This window comes from Cervus canadensis, chromosome 7 (genome assembly GCF_019320065.1).
Source record: "Cervus canadensis isolate Bull #8, Minnesota chromosome 7, ASM1932006v1, whole genome shotgun sequence".
Lineage (NCBI taxonomy): Eukaryota > Metazoa > Chordata > Mammalia > Artiodactyla > Cervidae > Cervus > Cervus canadensis.
This window is the reverse complement of record NC_057392.1, coordinates 17,385,418-17,401,802: the sequence shown is the minus strand read 5'-3', so window position 1 is coordinate 17,401,802 and position 16,385 is coordinate 17,385,418. Positions and strand designations below refer to the sequence as shown.

Here is a 16,385-nt window from a genome sequence, read left to right as displayed (position 1 = left end):
ACTCTGGCGGGCTAAAATCCATATGGTCTCACAGAGTCAGACACGACTAAAGAGACTATACATGCACACATGTTCTTTTGCTCACCTATCTCTTTTATTCTCCACAAACTCAGGATCATCCATGTCAGCATTATAACATTAAGAAAGCAAATAACTCACCCTTTTCCTGGGTAAGATGAACCTCTTGTTTGAAAGCTAAGCCAAAGGGTAGATTCCAACAGCTGCCAGCATATGACATTCAGCACAATTAGGTCTTGGGCTTGGTTTGTTTGCCAGAAAATGATGATTCTCTGCCTCGGCAAGCCCTATGAGGAAAAAACCAAGAACAGCGTCATTCAAATTACTCATGCCTCAGCAGCAGTTCTTTACTATTTGCTGTGCTGAAGCATTTGCCATAGTGCCAATGCATTACTCATCAGTAGGACATTATTCCCCAGCCTCACTTTTCTCATCTGTAAAATGGGTCCAATCAAGACACATCCCACCACATGTTTGCTCTGTTGACAATAATAAGAGCATGCAAAAATCTGAAAATCCTTTTAGCCTAATGGGTTAGGACAACATTCCAGAACTTTTTGAGGAGACATAGCAGACAACTAAGTCAGTTACAGTCACATAATAGAGTCCATGGCTGATGTTTAAAGGCTTGACATAGGGAGGAAACACATCAATTCTCAACTCAGTGTCTGTGTTTTCAGAATATCATGCTGGATAAGAGGGGAAAAGGGCAAGAAAAGAAACCCACTGTGTGAAACAAAGGAAGGGTTGGTTATTTTGACACCAAGAGAGCACTTTGAAATTTCATTAAAGAAAAATCTGTTCCAAATACATTCCCCATAAAAGAAATGGAACAGCTAGCTGACTCTCTGGAGGTCAACTTAATCCAGCTCCTGTTCTCCTGGGTCCCCCATCAGCTGGAGCCCCCACCAACTTCAGAGAAATCACCCCAGGAGGCAAATGGACTTTGAGAATGATACTGAGCTGGTGCTGTAAGAGGCTAAGAAGTCTGTCCCTTTCTTCGTGAGACTGTACTTGCAGGGCTAGGATGTGTAGTCTATTTTGCCAGGGGAAGGGGGAAGGGAAGCCAAATTGCATTTTCTCCTGCCATGTGCTTTAGAAAGAAACATAAAAGCCAATGTAGGCAAAAGATGCTCTTTCTCAATTTTGCTAACTTTCTCGGACAAGTCTGCTCTTCCTCAGCGGTTGTCTCAATAGTAACCCTTGGTTCTCATCCTCCATCCTGTGCCCTTTCCTGGGATCCCCCATATGAATCTCAGTCCCCAGGAAGGGATGCTCAGCATCCAGGGGGCAGGATGAGCGCCACGCCTTACCATCCGATGGCCAAAGCTTGCAGGGGCTATTTGTTTTCCTGTGCAGTTGGAAGAATCTTCCGGCCTACAGTGCAGAGACCAAGAAGCATGCTCTCCAAACGTTCCACTCTGCACCCCCAATTACATCTGCATCTCTGATTGAGTATACGGCGTGTCACCAGGACCCAGAATCCAACCCTCCACTGGAGGACCCGAGGTTACGGCGCCTGGAGACAAAGGCATCAGAAGTCAGGGCTGGGAAGCCAAGGGGACCATCTGGAAAGTTAAGTTTAAGGGGGCTGGTGGGAGGACCACCTGCTGAAGGGAAAGATCTGGAATGGACAGCAGTGGTCCACTTGAGGCCAGAGACAGTGCCTGGGGCTGAAGCACACAACCAAGGGGCCTGTGACAGCGAAGGAAAGAGAACTATCCAGCCTGCTGGATAGGCCACGTGGAAGATGTGGTATTCAAGCTCATCCTTGAAGGGCAGGTGTGATGTGACAGGTGCAAACAGGGATGGGAATCCCAGCCCCAGGACTCCCAGAGGACAGTAAGCAGTCCAGAGGGCTGGGTTTCACCTTCAGCACACCTGCTCCAGAGCCGTCGTCCTCATACATCTGAGAAGACTCGCCTTCCCCCAGGCCACGGGAGAGCAGAAGGACAGTGCGGGGAAAGCAGAAAGAACAAGCGACGTGCAGCCTGGACGACCCAGAGGCTCTCAAACCCAGTGGGTGTAAGACTCTCCCAAGAGACTGGTTAAAAATGCAAGATCAAAGCTTCCATTCCTTTAAAAAAAATGAAATAATGCCATTTACACCAGTATCGCTGGACCTAGAGGTGAAGTGAAGTAAATCAGGAAGAGAAAAACAAATATCATCCAATATCACTAATATCTGGAATGTAAAATATGACACAAGTGAACTTGTCTATGACACAGCAACAGACTCATGGATGTAGAGAACAGACACAGAGTTCCCAAAGGGAAAGGGGCATAGGGGAAGCACAGACTGGAGTTTGGGACAAGCAGATGCTAACTATTACAGGAGGAGCAACCCCACATCCAAGGAGCTGCGGCTGCACGGGCACAGGAGGGCCGAGAGGAGCTACTCCACGTTCAAGGTCAGGAGGGGCGCCATGAGAAGACAGCCCTCGTCCAAGGTGAGGAGCAGCGGCTGCGCTTTGCTGGAGCAGCCGTGAAGAGATGCCCCACGTCCAAGGTAAGAGAAACCCAAGTACGACAGTAGGTGTTGTGAGAGGGCATCAGAGGGCAGACAGATTGAAACCATAATCACAGAAAACTGGCCAATCTCATCACAGGACCACAGTCTTGTCTAACTCAATGAAACTAAGCCATGCCTGTGAGGCCACCCAAGACGGCCGGGTCATGGTGGAGATGTCTGACAGAATGTGGTCCACTGGAGAAGGGAACGGCAAACCACTTCAGTATTCTTGACTTGAGAACCCCATGAACAGTATGAAAAGGCAAAATGGTAGGATACTGAAAGAGGAACTCCTCAGGTCAGTAGGTGCCCACTATGCTGCTGGAGATCAGTGAAGAAATAACTCCAGAAAGAATGAAGGGATGGAGCCAAAGCAAAAAAAACACCCAGTTGTGGATGTGACTGGTGATAGAAGCAAGGTCTGATGCTGTAAAGGGCAATGTTGCATAGGAACCTGGAATGTTAGGCCCATGAATCAAGGCAAATACAAAGTGGTCAAACAGGAGATGGCAAGAGTGAACGTTGACATTCTAGGAATCAGCAAACTAAGATGGACTGGAACGGGTGAATTTAACTCAGATGACCATTATATCTACTACTATGGGCAGGAATCCCTTAGAAGAAATGGAGTAGCCATCATGGTCAACAAAAGAGTCTGAAATGCAGTACTTGGATGCAATCTCAAAAACGACAGAAAGATCTCTGTTCGTTTCCAAGGCAAACCATTCAATATCACGGTAATGCCAAAGAATGCTCAAACTACCGCACAATTGCACTCACCTCACATGCTAGTAAAGTAATGCTCAAAATTCTCCAAGCCAGGCTTCAGCAATACATGAACCATGAACTTCCAGATGTTCAAGCTGGTTTTAGAAAAGGCAGAGGAACCAGAGATCAAATTGCCAACATTCACTGGATCATCAAAAAAGCAAGAGAGTTCTAGAAAAACATCTATTTCTGCTTTACTGACTATGCCAAAGCCTTTGACTGTGTGGATCACAATAAACTGTGGAAAATTCTGAAAGAGATGGGAATACCAGACCACCTGACCTGTCTCTTGAGAAACCTGTATGCAGGTCAGGAAGCAACAGTTAGAACTGGATATGGAACAACAGACTGGTTCCAAATAGGAAAAGGAGTACGTCAAGGCTGTATATTGTCATCGTGCTTATTTAACTTCTATGCAGAGTACATCATGAGAAACACTGGGCTGGAAGAAGCACAAGCAGAAATCATGATTGCCAGGAGAAAATATCAATAACCTCAAATATGCAGATGACATCACCCTTATGGCAGAAAGTGAAGAGGAACTAAAAGGCCTCTTGATGAAAGTGAAAGAGGAGAGTGAAAAAGTTGGCATAAAGCTCAACATTCAGAAAACTAAGATCATGGCATCTGGTCCCATCACTTCATGGCAAATAGATGGGGAGACAGTGGAAACAGTGAGAGACTTTATTTTGGGGGGCTCCAAAACTACTGCAGATGGCATTGCAGCCGTGAAATTAAAAGACGCTTACTCCTTGGAAAGAAAGATATGACCAACCTAGATAGCATATTTAAAAGCAGAGGCATTACTTTGTCAACAAAGGTCCATCTAGTCAAGGCTATTGTTTTTTCAGTAGTCATGTATGGATGTGAGAGTTGGACGGTGAAGAAAGCTGAGCGCCGAAGAATTGATGCTTTTGAACTGTGGTGTTATCGCTTCTCGGCCTTTTGGTTAAGATCAAGTGTGAACTGTGGTGTTGGAGAAGACTCTTGAGAGTCCCTTGGACTACAAGAAGATCCAATCAATCCATCCTAAAGGAGATCAGTCCTGGGTGTTCATTGGAAGGACTGATGTTGAAGCTGAAACTCCAATATTTTGGCCACCTCATGGGAATAGTTGACTCATTGGAAAAGACCCTAATGCTGGGAAGGATTGGGGGCAGGAAGAGAAGGGGATGACAGAGGATGAGATGGCTGGATGGCATCACCAACTCGATGGACATGGGTTTGGGTAAACTCTGGGAATTGGTGATGGAGAGGGAGACCTGGTGTGCTGCGATTCATGGGGTCACAAAGAGTCAGACACGACTGAGCAACTGAACTGAACTGAATTGAACTGAACTATTATATACAGAATGGATAAACAACAAGGTCCTATTGTATGGCACACGGAACTATATCCAATATCCTGTGATAAACTGTAATGGAAAAGAATACAAAAAAGAATGTATATACAGGTAAAGCTGAATCACTTCAATGGACAGTGGAAATTAACACAACATTGTAAATCAACTATATAAAACTATATTTATTTCAATAAAATAAATTGTTTTTAAAAAAAGGTTCCATCCCACACAGGCTCATATAAAGCAGGTCTGGGACCCAGACCATACTACTCTGCATTTTAGTATGTCCCAGGTGATTCCATTCTAGGCTGGCCCCTTTGAAAACACCAGAGGGCATCACTTGGATAAAGCTGTATGAATGAGACTCTGTACAACTGCCCCAAGCCCACGCTAGGCCACAGCTCTCAGTTCTCAGCCAGAGTCCAGCCTCGGCCCATTGGAGGAGAGCCGGGAGTCAGCATCTGAAGCTACGGGAGCAACACAGTTCTTGCAGGGCAATGACTGTGTGTCAGCTTGCCTGAGCCATGAGTTGCCTGGACATCTGGCCAGACATGCTGGTTGTGTCTGTGATGTTGTTTTTTGGATGATATGCATATTTGAATCAGGAGTCTGGATAAAGCAGATCTCCCTCCCTAATGTGGATGGAACCCCTCCACCCATCTCACCACACAGTGGAAGCTCAGAGTCTGAACCACTGGACTGCCAGGGAAGTCCCTTGAAAGGTTTTCTGTGTATTATGATGCTTTTTTAATGTCAAAACACCATAATAGAGAGAAAATTAAAAACAGGATTAACACAACCCCAGGAAGTCTGGGCTTTACTTTTTCTGCAAACTCTGAAGACTGGACGGCTGCTGGCCTGGAAGGCTGCTGTAACGTACCAGTTGGCCAGACATGAAAGGCAGGCTTCCAAATCAAAGTGTGTGGTTGCTATGATGATGCTACAATATTTCATTAATTGCCAAATCAGTATGCACTCCATTTTCCATTTTAGATCAGTTTAAGACGCTGCAGAGCAGATTCTTAAAAGTCCTCTTTTGTTAACTTCAGGCAGCCTGCTGGGATGGAAAGATGGAGGAATTTGGAAACAAAAGATCTTGTTCACATCAGGCTAGATCACAGGAGAGTGTTATTTGAGACAAAGTATTTAAATACTCCCCACTTGTGTCTATGTCTCCAACTGGGGAGAACTATGCCTGCCTCTCAATATAGTGGGAAACCATTAGATGCCTGGTGGCAATTACTTCTGTCATGACTTTTTGGGGGCTTACGGCAGCTCACTCCAAAATATGGGGCTTACGGCAGCTCACTCCAAAATATGGGGCTTACGGCAGCTCACTCCAAAATATGTTTCAATGGCACATGGATTATTTTGAATTCAGTTATTTAAGAAGCAGCCAATGCAAGGGACACTTTGACCCTCCTTTCTGTCCCCCCAAAATCAAAAAAATCTCTCATGTGAAAGGTGCCCTCTCTGAATTTGGAAGTAGAGAGACACCTTTTTCTCCAGAAATGAAGAATCTGGGGCAGAAAAGCTGATATAAACAAACCTTATTACTTCTTTAATTTACTACTCTTGCCCAGATGCTGTTTAGATTCTTCACTAAGGTAGCACTCAAAACTTGAGTTTCTTTATCTTGTCAACATCCCACAAGTCTATTATTTCTTTGTCTCAAAAGTTTAAAGGCTGCCTGCTTTGACCTCTTCTCAAGTCCCAATTCTATGAGATTTCCGTACATAGGGAGCAAAATTGTCTCTTTCTCTCCTGTTCATCTGCCGGGGTCCAGTTTTGCTAAGAGTACAACCACAAGAGCTCCAGATGGGTGGAGAGGGAAATGTCAGCCTCCTGACTTCTAACTGAAGCAGGATGGGGACACTCCACACTGTCACCTCAGTCCTCCCCTTTCCAGTCTGCCTTGCAAGGGGATTCTGTCACAACAAGCAGAGGGTGCCTACCCAGGGATGACCCCAGCCCGGAGGAGCGTGGGAAGAGTGGTCCAGGGATGCCCCAGAGCTCCACCCCTGGCTGGATGCGCACATCACAGGCCACAGCCCTGGAGGGTCTGAGAGTACCAGAGAGAAAACACAGCCTGGTGGGTTCAGAGGACAGTGGCCACCTCTTGGAGGGCCAGTGAGAGGGAGAGAACTGGGCCTCCTAACAGTTCTCTGTGGAAGTGAGTTCTTCCTGAAGCCAGCGGGAGCCACAAACATTTTTATATCATGGAAACTTTCAAGGCAGTTCATAAAACAAAAGATACAAGATAACCAAGGAAAACAAGTATATTGAAATAAATGTATCAAAATACTTTTTAAAGTGTACCAAAATAATACTCAGGCTTCCCTGAGGGCTCAATGATAAAGAATATGCCTGCATAGCAGGAGACACAGAAGACCTGGGTTCGAACCCTGGATAAGGAAGACCCAGCACAGCCAAAAATAAAATAAATAAATAAATAAAATTTTAAAAGAAATTTGGACACAGATAGGCGCACTGGAAGAACACCAAGTGAAGAAGAAGAAGAAGATGGTGGTGATATGTCTACAGACAGGGATCATCAAGGATTACCAGCAAGCAGATGGGGACAGACTCTCCCCACAGCCTCAGAAGGAACCAACCCTGCCCACACCTGACTGCAAATTTCCAGCTGCCAGCCCCGTGAGAAGATAAGCATCTGTCGACAGCCACACCATCCTGTCTCCTCGGATCCTGAGCCCTCGGTTTGCGGTACTTTGTTACCACAGCCCTAGGTAAAAAAAAAAGAAATTTTTTTTCCTTTTCAAGGTGCTGGACCTGCTCTGGTGCTCAGGGTCTTCTGTCATCACTGGTAGACAGGTTGTCACACCCGAACTGAGGGATGGTCATGCTTCAAAACCGTGATGGCCATGATCCCAGGAGAGGGAAGATGCGTGCATGCTCAGTCATGTCCAAATTTTGCGATCCCACAGACTGAAGTCTGCCAGCCTCCTCTGTCCATGGGATTCCACAGGCAAGAATACTAGAGTGGGTTGTGACTTCCTTCTCCAGGGGATCTTCCTGATCCAGGGATCGAACCCGAGTTTTCTGCATTGCAGGCAGATTCTTTACCACTGAGGCACCAGGGAAACAGGAGGAAAGACAGCAGTCATAGCTATTTGAAGCACTGGGTGACATCACCCCCACATTTCCAGTCCCTCTAAGAAGGTTTTAATACTTGTTTTTATCTGACCTCCCTCAAGGGCCTGGGCGCCAGGGCTGAGGTTGGGTGAAGTGGAAGCTTTGCACATTTTTACCACTTTTGGGGGGTAAAATATATTTTTCAGTTTCATGGGTGGGGGGAAGGGTGATGGTGGCTGACCATTTAAAAATTTTTTTCTATTTAACAAAATAAACCATCAACCCTATTTCAACCCCTCTCCCATTTCAGAAATGTTCAAAACCATCTGCTCTGGCTCCCTGTGCCAGCTCCGTGGAGGCCCCCCTCCCTTCCCCTGGGAGGCGTCCTTGGACTGTGGCCACGCACACCAGCTGCCTGTGATGCTGTGGGTCATCGCCGGGCCAGTGGCCGGAGTCTGGGCACAGAGGTGTTCAGAGGGCATCTGGGGCCTCCTCTTTGGGAGAAGGGAATTTGAACATCCAGACCCATGACAAATGGTTTCTTTCTCTGCCTTTCCCATCACCTCACGACCTCAACCAAGGACCGTGAACAAAAATCCCATTCACCATTCACCGCTCCTGTTGCTGGGATGCAGGAAATTATATTGGTGAAGTGTCCCCACTGACACAGCTCGTCCTCTATGGCTGACCAGCTAGGGCAGGAACACTTCCTACCTGAAGAACTTTCATGAGGGGGCTAGCCCGGAGCCCTCACACCCTGGATGCTTTCACTGCCTCAGAAAACCTCTTTTGAGTGTCTTCTCTGTGGAGGAGTGGCAGGGTCCAGAGACCTGGAGCTCAAGGATAAAGAAAGTAAACTTCTGAGGTGCTCACAGCCCTCAGGATGAGCATAGCTATAATGGACATGACACAACAAGGAGAACCTGCCTGTGAACCTGAAAGACCGTCCTTGACAGAACTTCCATCAGCCTTCTCCGAACCCCCTTCTCAGCAAGACCTCAGCCTTGGACTCCCGCGCCATCTTTGAGTCACCCAGCTTCATCAAGCATCCTGCTAAGTGGGTTTACCCAGAATCCCTCACCCTCAATATCTGGTCAAGGGCCTTCCCTGGTGGTCCAGTGGTTAAGAATCCACCTTGCAAGGCAGGGGACAGGGGTTCAATCCCCAGTTAGGGAACTAAGAACCCACACGACACGGGACAACTAAGCCTGGTTGCCACAACCAAGACCATGCACCGCCACGAAAGACCCCATATGACCTAATGAAGATTCTACATGCCACAACTGAAACCCAACACAAATAAGTTTTTTTATTATTATCTGGTCAAATTCCCTTCCCCCAAACTTGGGGCCCACCTTCGGCAATCATCCTGTCAAATTCAGTTTGGCCAGAATTCCTTGACCCCTAGTGTTTCCTCACAGTAATTCCCCAGCCACGAACCCACTCCACCCCCTCCAGCCTCCTCCTTGGCTGTAAATCCCTAGTTGTTGAGGCAGTACCCAGAGTTGAGCTCAGCTCTGCGGCAAGGTCAAGTTTCCCCTCCGACAGTACTTCTAGAATACAATCTGTTCTTGCTGTTTTATCTGCATCCCACTCTGGCTTTGTTTTCACAACACAGAGGAGAGAGGTCCTACCTGAGGATGCTCAGGATTGCTGCTCCAAGGAGGCGCACGGGCAGAGGCAGGAATCTAGGAAGGACAAAGGGGAAGCTTGGAAGTGAGGCTGGAGACCAGCACGGCCTTGAGGAGTCTGACTTTTCTGAGGACATCAGGGAGCTGGTCCAGAGCTTCTCTAGGCTTTATAAACTGCTGAGTCTGGGGTCCCGGGGTGGGGGGACCTCTCTCCCCATCCATAATACGACACAGAAGCCTCCCGCTTACTTTGAACATGGCAGCTCCAACCATCCCAAGTGGCTGAGAAAATAGAGCCCAGAGATTCACACCAATGATCTCTGGTCTCAGAACCAGCAGATGCTGAGCTTTGAGAACACATTTAGTCTCCAGTTCTGTTTTACAGTATTTAACTATTATCACAGAAAAGAAATGGCCAGAAGAAAGCCATGATTGTTAGTAAGTTAGCACTTAGCAACTTAAAATACACCAAGGCAGGATAATTTCACTGGTTAATAATAATGCATTATATGAATTGCCTGGCTAGAAAACTCACAGGCAAGATTGGAATCAAGACTGGAATCAAGATTGCCAGGAGAAACACCAGCTACATCAGATATGCAGATAATATCACTTTAATGGCAGAAAGTGAAGAGGAACTAAGGAACTTCTTGATGAAAGTGAAAGAGGAGAGTGAAAAAGTTGGCTTAAAAATCAACATTCAAAAAATGAAGATTATGGCATCTGGTCCCATCACTTCATGGCAAATAGATGGGGAAAAAGTGGAAACAGTGACAGATTTTATGATTTGGGGCTCCAAAAAGCACTGCAGATGGTGACCACAGCCATGAAATTAAAAGACACTTGCTCCTTGGAAGAAAAGCTATGACAAACCTAGACAGCAAGGTCTGTATAGTCCAAGCTATGTTTTTTCCCACTGGTCATGTACAGACGTGAGAGTTGGACCATAAAGAAGGCTGAGCGCTGAAGAATTAATGCTTTCCAACTATGGTGCTGGAGAAGACTCTTGAAAGTCCCCTGAACTGCAAGGAGATCAAACCAGTCAGTCTTAAAGGAAATCAACTCTGAATATTCATTGGAAGGACTGATGCTGAAGCTGAAGTTCCCATACTTTGGCCATCTGATGTGAAGAGCCAATTCACTGGAAAAGACCCTGATGCTGGGAAAGATTGAGGGTAGGAAGAGAAGGGGGTGACAGAGTATGAGATGGTTGGATGGCATCACTGATTCAATGGACATGAGTCTGAGCAAACTCCAGGAGATGGTGAAGGACAGAGAAGCCTGGAATGCTGCAGTTCACGGGGTCGCAATGAGTCGGACATGGCCGAACAACTGAACAGCAGCTATAATAATGCACATGTTGTATCTATTTGAACTTCTAATGGAACAAAAGGAGAAAAAATAAAGGTAATGAAGCCTGTTGCTGTTGGAATTTAAGTTGTTCAAAATAAATAGAATTCTATATGGTACTCCAGAAATAATGCTCTAATGGTAATTCCACCCCTCTCCCAACCCATACTGAGACAGAAGAAAAAAACAAGCTAGTTATTTCATATGTAGACTTTGAATATTAAAAGCACTAACAATTAGGATGTTCTAAAGATATTATTAGGACATGGATGAAATCCTAATGAAGAGTCGAGTGTGTTATTTCATTTAGGTAAAAGTGAACAAATAAGTTTAGGCAATGCAGCTAGTTTAAAAACAAAGGGGAAATGATATTTTATGAATTCATTCAATGTGTGAAAATTCAATGAAACTTGTAGTTATGGTATGTTTTTTTTTTCTGTACGCATATTGTTCTTTAAGGAAGTTATCTCTGAATTTTTTTTAAGGCATTTTAGGGCAGTCAGGCTGCCTTAATAGAACACCATTGACATGGAGGCTTAAACCACGGACATTTATTTTCTCACAGATCCCGCGGCTGGAGTCTGAGATCAGGCTGGCAGTAGGGCTGGGCTGTAGCAAAAGCCCTCTTCCTGGCTTGTGATGGCCAGTTTCTCCTTCTGTCCTCACGTGGCAGCGGTGAGAAAAGAGGGAGGAACGGAGGAGGGGGAGAGAGAGAGGCAGAGAGAATGCACCAAGTCTAAACCTAGTCACCTCCCAAAAGCCCCAACTCCGAACATTACCATATCATCACAGTAAGCGAAGTAAGTCAGAAAGAGAAAGACAAACAGTCTATGATACCACTTACACGTGGAACCTAAACTATGACACAAACAAACCCGCCTGTGAAACAGAATCAGGGACCTAAAGAACGGACTGGTGGCTGCCAAGTGGGAGGTGGGTAGGAGACGGGAGGAGTGGGAGGTAGGGATTAGCAGATGTGAACTTGTATTTATAGGATGAGTAAACAAGGTCCTACCATAGAGCACAGGGAACCATATCCAACATCCTGTGATAAATCATAATGGAAAAGACTATGAAAAAGAATATATCTGTGTGTATAACTGGGTCAATTGCTGCACAGCAGTAATTAACACAACACTGTAAATCAGCCATATTTCAATAAAAGAGAGACAGAGAAAAGATTGTCTTCATTTAGAGAATAGAGCACACACAGTAATTTTTGTTGTTGTTCAGTCACTCAGTTGTGTCTTTGTGACCCCATAGACACCAGACTTCCCTGTTCTTCACTGTCTCCCAGAGTTTGCTCAAACTCATGTCCATTGAGTTGGTGATACCATCCAACCATCTCATCCTCTGTTGACCCCTTCTCCTCCTACCCTCAATCTTTCCCAGCATCAGGGTCTTTTCCAATGAGTCGGCTCCTCCTCCAATGGCATCAGGTGACCAAAGGATGGTAGCTTCAGCCTCAGTCCTTTCAATGAATATTCTGGGCTGATTTTCTTTAAGATTGACTGGTTTGATCTCCTTGCTATACAAGGGATGCTCAAGAGTTTTCTCCAGCAGCACAGCTCAAAAGCATCAATTCTTTGGCACTCAGCCTTCTTTATGGCCCAACTCTCACATTCATACATGACTACTGGAAAGACCTTAGCTTTGACTATACAGACCTCTGTGGCAAAGTGACGTCTCTGCTTTTTAATACACTGTCTAGGTTTGTCATAGCTTTTCTTCCAAGGAGCAAGTGTCTTTTAATTTCTTGGCTGCAGACATACATAATAAACCATTGCTGTCCAGAGGCAACATTCAAAAGCCCAGGTCACTTGTCAATATAGCAGAGTGACTTTTTTCAGAAGCAGATAAATCTCTGGCAGAACAGCCTCTTGACTTACAGACCTGCCCCTCCACAGCACAAGCAGATAACCCTCAACCAGAAACTTCCTTTCAGTGTGAGCTGACTTTCTCACCATGGATTTCATCACTCAGCGGCTCATTCTCAAGCATGACAGCCAACAACCAAACAAATCTACAAGCAGACTGGGGAAAACTGAATCCAAACACAGGCAATCGCATCCACACAGGCAGGCCCACTCAGCCCATGTTACTTATGATTATCACCATCTGTCTTCCGCTGAAATGTCCTTTGAACTGTGAGCTATTTCAGGCCTTAGGCGTCACTGCAAGAAGTGTGGTAGGACAATCTGATTTCACAGTGGATGCTCTTATAACAAATGCATGATGTCTACCCAAGATGACCAATACTTCTTTAACTCCATCATCTTTTCCTCTACAGTAATCATATAGCTTCCTCCAGCCTATTGTTACTCACTGCTTGTCTTTAAGGAAGTGGGTAGATTCTACTGATGACCTGTGGCTAGGAAAGGAGCTCTGTTTTTCTAGCAAACATACAGAAAACCTCATGACCTCTGCGAGGCTTCCCTGGTGGCTCAGTGGTAAAGAACCTGTCTGCCAATGTAGGAGACACGGGTTCAATCCCTGGGTCAGGAAGATCTCCTGGAGAAGAGAACAGCAATCCACTCCAGTATTCTTGCCTGGGAAATCCCATGGACAGAAAGCCTGGCAGGCTACTCCAGTCCATGGGGTCGCAAAGAGTTGGACGTGACTTAGTGACTAAATGGGCTTCCCTGATAGCTCATTGGTAAAAAAAGATCTGCCTGCAATGTGGGAGACCCCAGTTCAATTCCTGGGTCAGGAAGATCCCCTGGAGAAGGGAAAGGCTATCCACTTCAGCATTCTGACCTGGAGAATTTCATGGAATTTATAGTCCATGGGGTTGCAAAGAGTCAGACAGGACTGAGCAATTTTCACTTTCTTTCTTCTTTTCTTTAGTAACTAAACAGCAGTAGAAATAGCATGACTTCTGCCCATTGAGTTCAAGATCATTTGGCCTGGCCTGAAGCAGACCCTGTCCCCAGAGTCTAGACAAAATGTTGAAGCCATGACACTTGGCCAAGAAATTCACTGACGGGGGAGAGTTAAGATCCCCTTTTTTTTATTCAAACACTGACCTACACAGTTGCCAAGAGACTTCATTCAAACTCTCAGATTTTCATTTACAAAAATCATCGTGAAGAGTAAACAGTAAACATTTGTGGAGAATTAGCAACTAGGAGGAAAGACTGAGCAAACATCTCTGCAGTCTTCTCAAGAAGGCAAATTTCCACATGACATGCTAGATACAAGTTTCCCAACTGCCACATGTATATAAATATTGTGCTGGTTATGAACATTCCTACTCAGACCCTAGTTCAGACCTTGTCAAGACCCTTCCATAGCAATATCTGTTAACCATCCTGTATTTCCAGGCCTTATAGAGTGCAGAAGCAAAGAAAATGAATGCCACTGCACAATATTCACTAATTTAAACTTGACCTTTCCTTACATTTTTAAACTTGGGATCACCTACCATAGTGGTGACAGGTATGCTGACAGGTATCACACATACTTTTTGGGAGTCCATTATTACCAAAGGACTTCCCTGGTGGCTCAGACAGTAAAGTGTGTGCCTACAATGCAGGATATCTGGGTTCGATACCTGGGTTGGGAAGATCCTCTGGAGAAGGAAATGGCAACCCACTCCAGTACTCTTGCCTGGAAAATCCAATGGACAGAGGAGCCTGGTAGGCTACAGTCCATGGGGTCGCAAAGAGTTGGACATGACTGAGCAACTTCACTAATTATAACCAAGGGGCCCAGGTATAAACACAGCTAGTCCTGTGATGGATGGAGCCACCTGTCTACATCTGCCTCCCCAAATACAGCAATCATGCAACCATTCCCCTGTTTACAGACTTAAAGGACTCAGTCTTTATCGGGTGGAGAGGGAGGTGGGAGGGGGGATCGGGATGGGGAATACGTGTAAATCTATGGCTGATTCATATCAATGTATGACAAAACCCACTGAAATGTAAAAAAAAGAAAAAAAAAAGCAATTATGCAACCATTCCCCTGTTTACAGACTTAAAGGACTCAGTCTTTTAATAGAAGAATTCAATAGCCAGTTCCCGTTGGGAATTTTGGGGTTAGGAAAAAAAATTAGCAAGGGAATGATGGGATATTCTGTCCACCTGCTACACTCCCAGGAACCCCAAACAACAGCACAACTGGAAGGGAATGGTGGGAGATGCACAAATATTTGCTGAATAAATCATCTGGGGGAAGTCTATGATCATAAAACAAAGGACACTTTTTTCCCTGCATCATTCCCTATCACTCTCCTCATTCCTTCCCCTCAAGGTGGACTCCCATTCACAGCTCACCCTGTTCTCATAATGTTTAAACATCTCTAAGTAGAAAGTGGGGCTTCCCAGGTGGTTTGAGGGGAAAAGAACTCACCTACCAATGCAGGAGACACAAGAGACGTGGGTTCAGTCCCCGGGTCAGGAAGATCCCCTGGAGACGGGAATGGCTACCCACTTCACTATTCATGCATGGAGAAATCTATGGACAGAGGAGCCTGGAGGGTTACAGTCCATGGGGTCTCAAAGAGTCAGACACAACTGAGCACACACACACAGTAGAAAATGTTCCTCTTCTGGGATCCAGGTTTCTGGCTGGGGACGGGGAAGGATATTGTGAATTTCTTCCTCATCAGTTCCAATGACAATACATATTGATAAAAGGAACACAAATGGTATTGTTTCTTTCTCTTGAGATAACAGCCACTACCTACATGAATTTCTGCTTTAAGTATGGTTGCAAAACAAAACTTCATTCCTCCCCTCAAAAAATGATTAAGGGACCTTATCTAAGTAACCTGACATCTTCTAGTAAGCCTCTTATTTTCTTGTTTCCAAATCAAGCTTCTGGAATAAATAGTCTCCACTCACCACTGTGGACAGTCTTATCCACCAATGAATTAATCTTCAGCACACTGTAATCTGCTTCTGCTCCTGTTGCTTATCTAAAAGCATTCTAGCAAAAGTCACCATTAACCTGCTTTGGGTCCGCAAACAGTTAACAGAGGAATACTGTCAGGCTATTCCTCTGACCCACTCTGCCAAGAATGCTGCCATTACCAACATGTTCCTTGAATGGAATTAAGGTCACAGTTCAGTTCAGTTCAGTTGCTCAGTCTTGTCCGACTCTTTGCAACCCCATGAACCGCAGCACACCAGGCCTCCCTGTCCATCACCAACTCCCAGAGTTTACCCAAACTTATGTCCATTGAGTCTGTGATGCCATCCAACCATCTCATCCTCTGTCGACCCCTTCTCCTCCTGCCCTCAATCTTTCCCAGCATCAGAGTCTTTTCCAATGAGTCAACTATTCACATGAGGTGGCCAAAGTATTGGAGTTTCAGCTTCAACATCAATCCTTCCAATGAATACCCAGGACTAATCTCCTTTAGGATGGACTGGTTGGATCTCCTTGCAGTCCAAGGGACTCTCAAGAGTCTTCTCCAACACCATGGTTCAAAAGCATCAATTCTTTGGCACTCAGCTTTCTTTATAGCCCAACTCTCACATCCATACATGACTACTGGAAAAACAATAGCCTTGACGAGACGGACCTTTGTTGACAAAGTAACGTCTCTGTTTTTTAATATGCTGTCTAGGTTGGTCATAACTTTCCTTCCAAGGAGTAAGTGTCTCTTAATTTCATGGCTGCTATCACCATCTGCAGTGATTTTGGAGCCCCCCCCAAAAAAAA

The 16,385-nt window shown here is 45.4% G+C and overlaps 1 protein-coding gene across 3 annotated transcripts in view; it reads right to left on the bottom strand.

Annotated features, from left to right (window-relative positions):
- The window catches only part of B3GALT5 (beta-1,3-galactosyltransferase 5), a 52,744-nt gene that overhangs the window by 13,687 nt on the left and 22,672 nt on the right, over positions 1 to 16,385 (bottom strand). For 2 of the 3 annotated variants that reach the window (XM_043474453.1, XM_043474455.1), the window contains exons 2-3: positions 9,369 to 9,422; positions 160 to 305 (exon numbers count right to left, since the gene is read on the bottom strand). The gene's annotated coding sequence lies outside the window, so the exon portion shown is untranslated. The remainder of the gene's footprint in view (positions 1 to 159; positions 306 to 9,368; positions 9,423 to 16,385) is intronic. The other variant, XM_043474454.1, reaches the window with a different exon arrangement.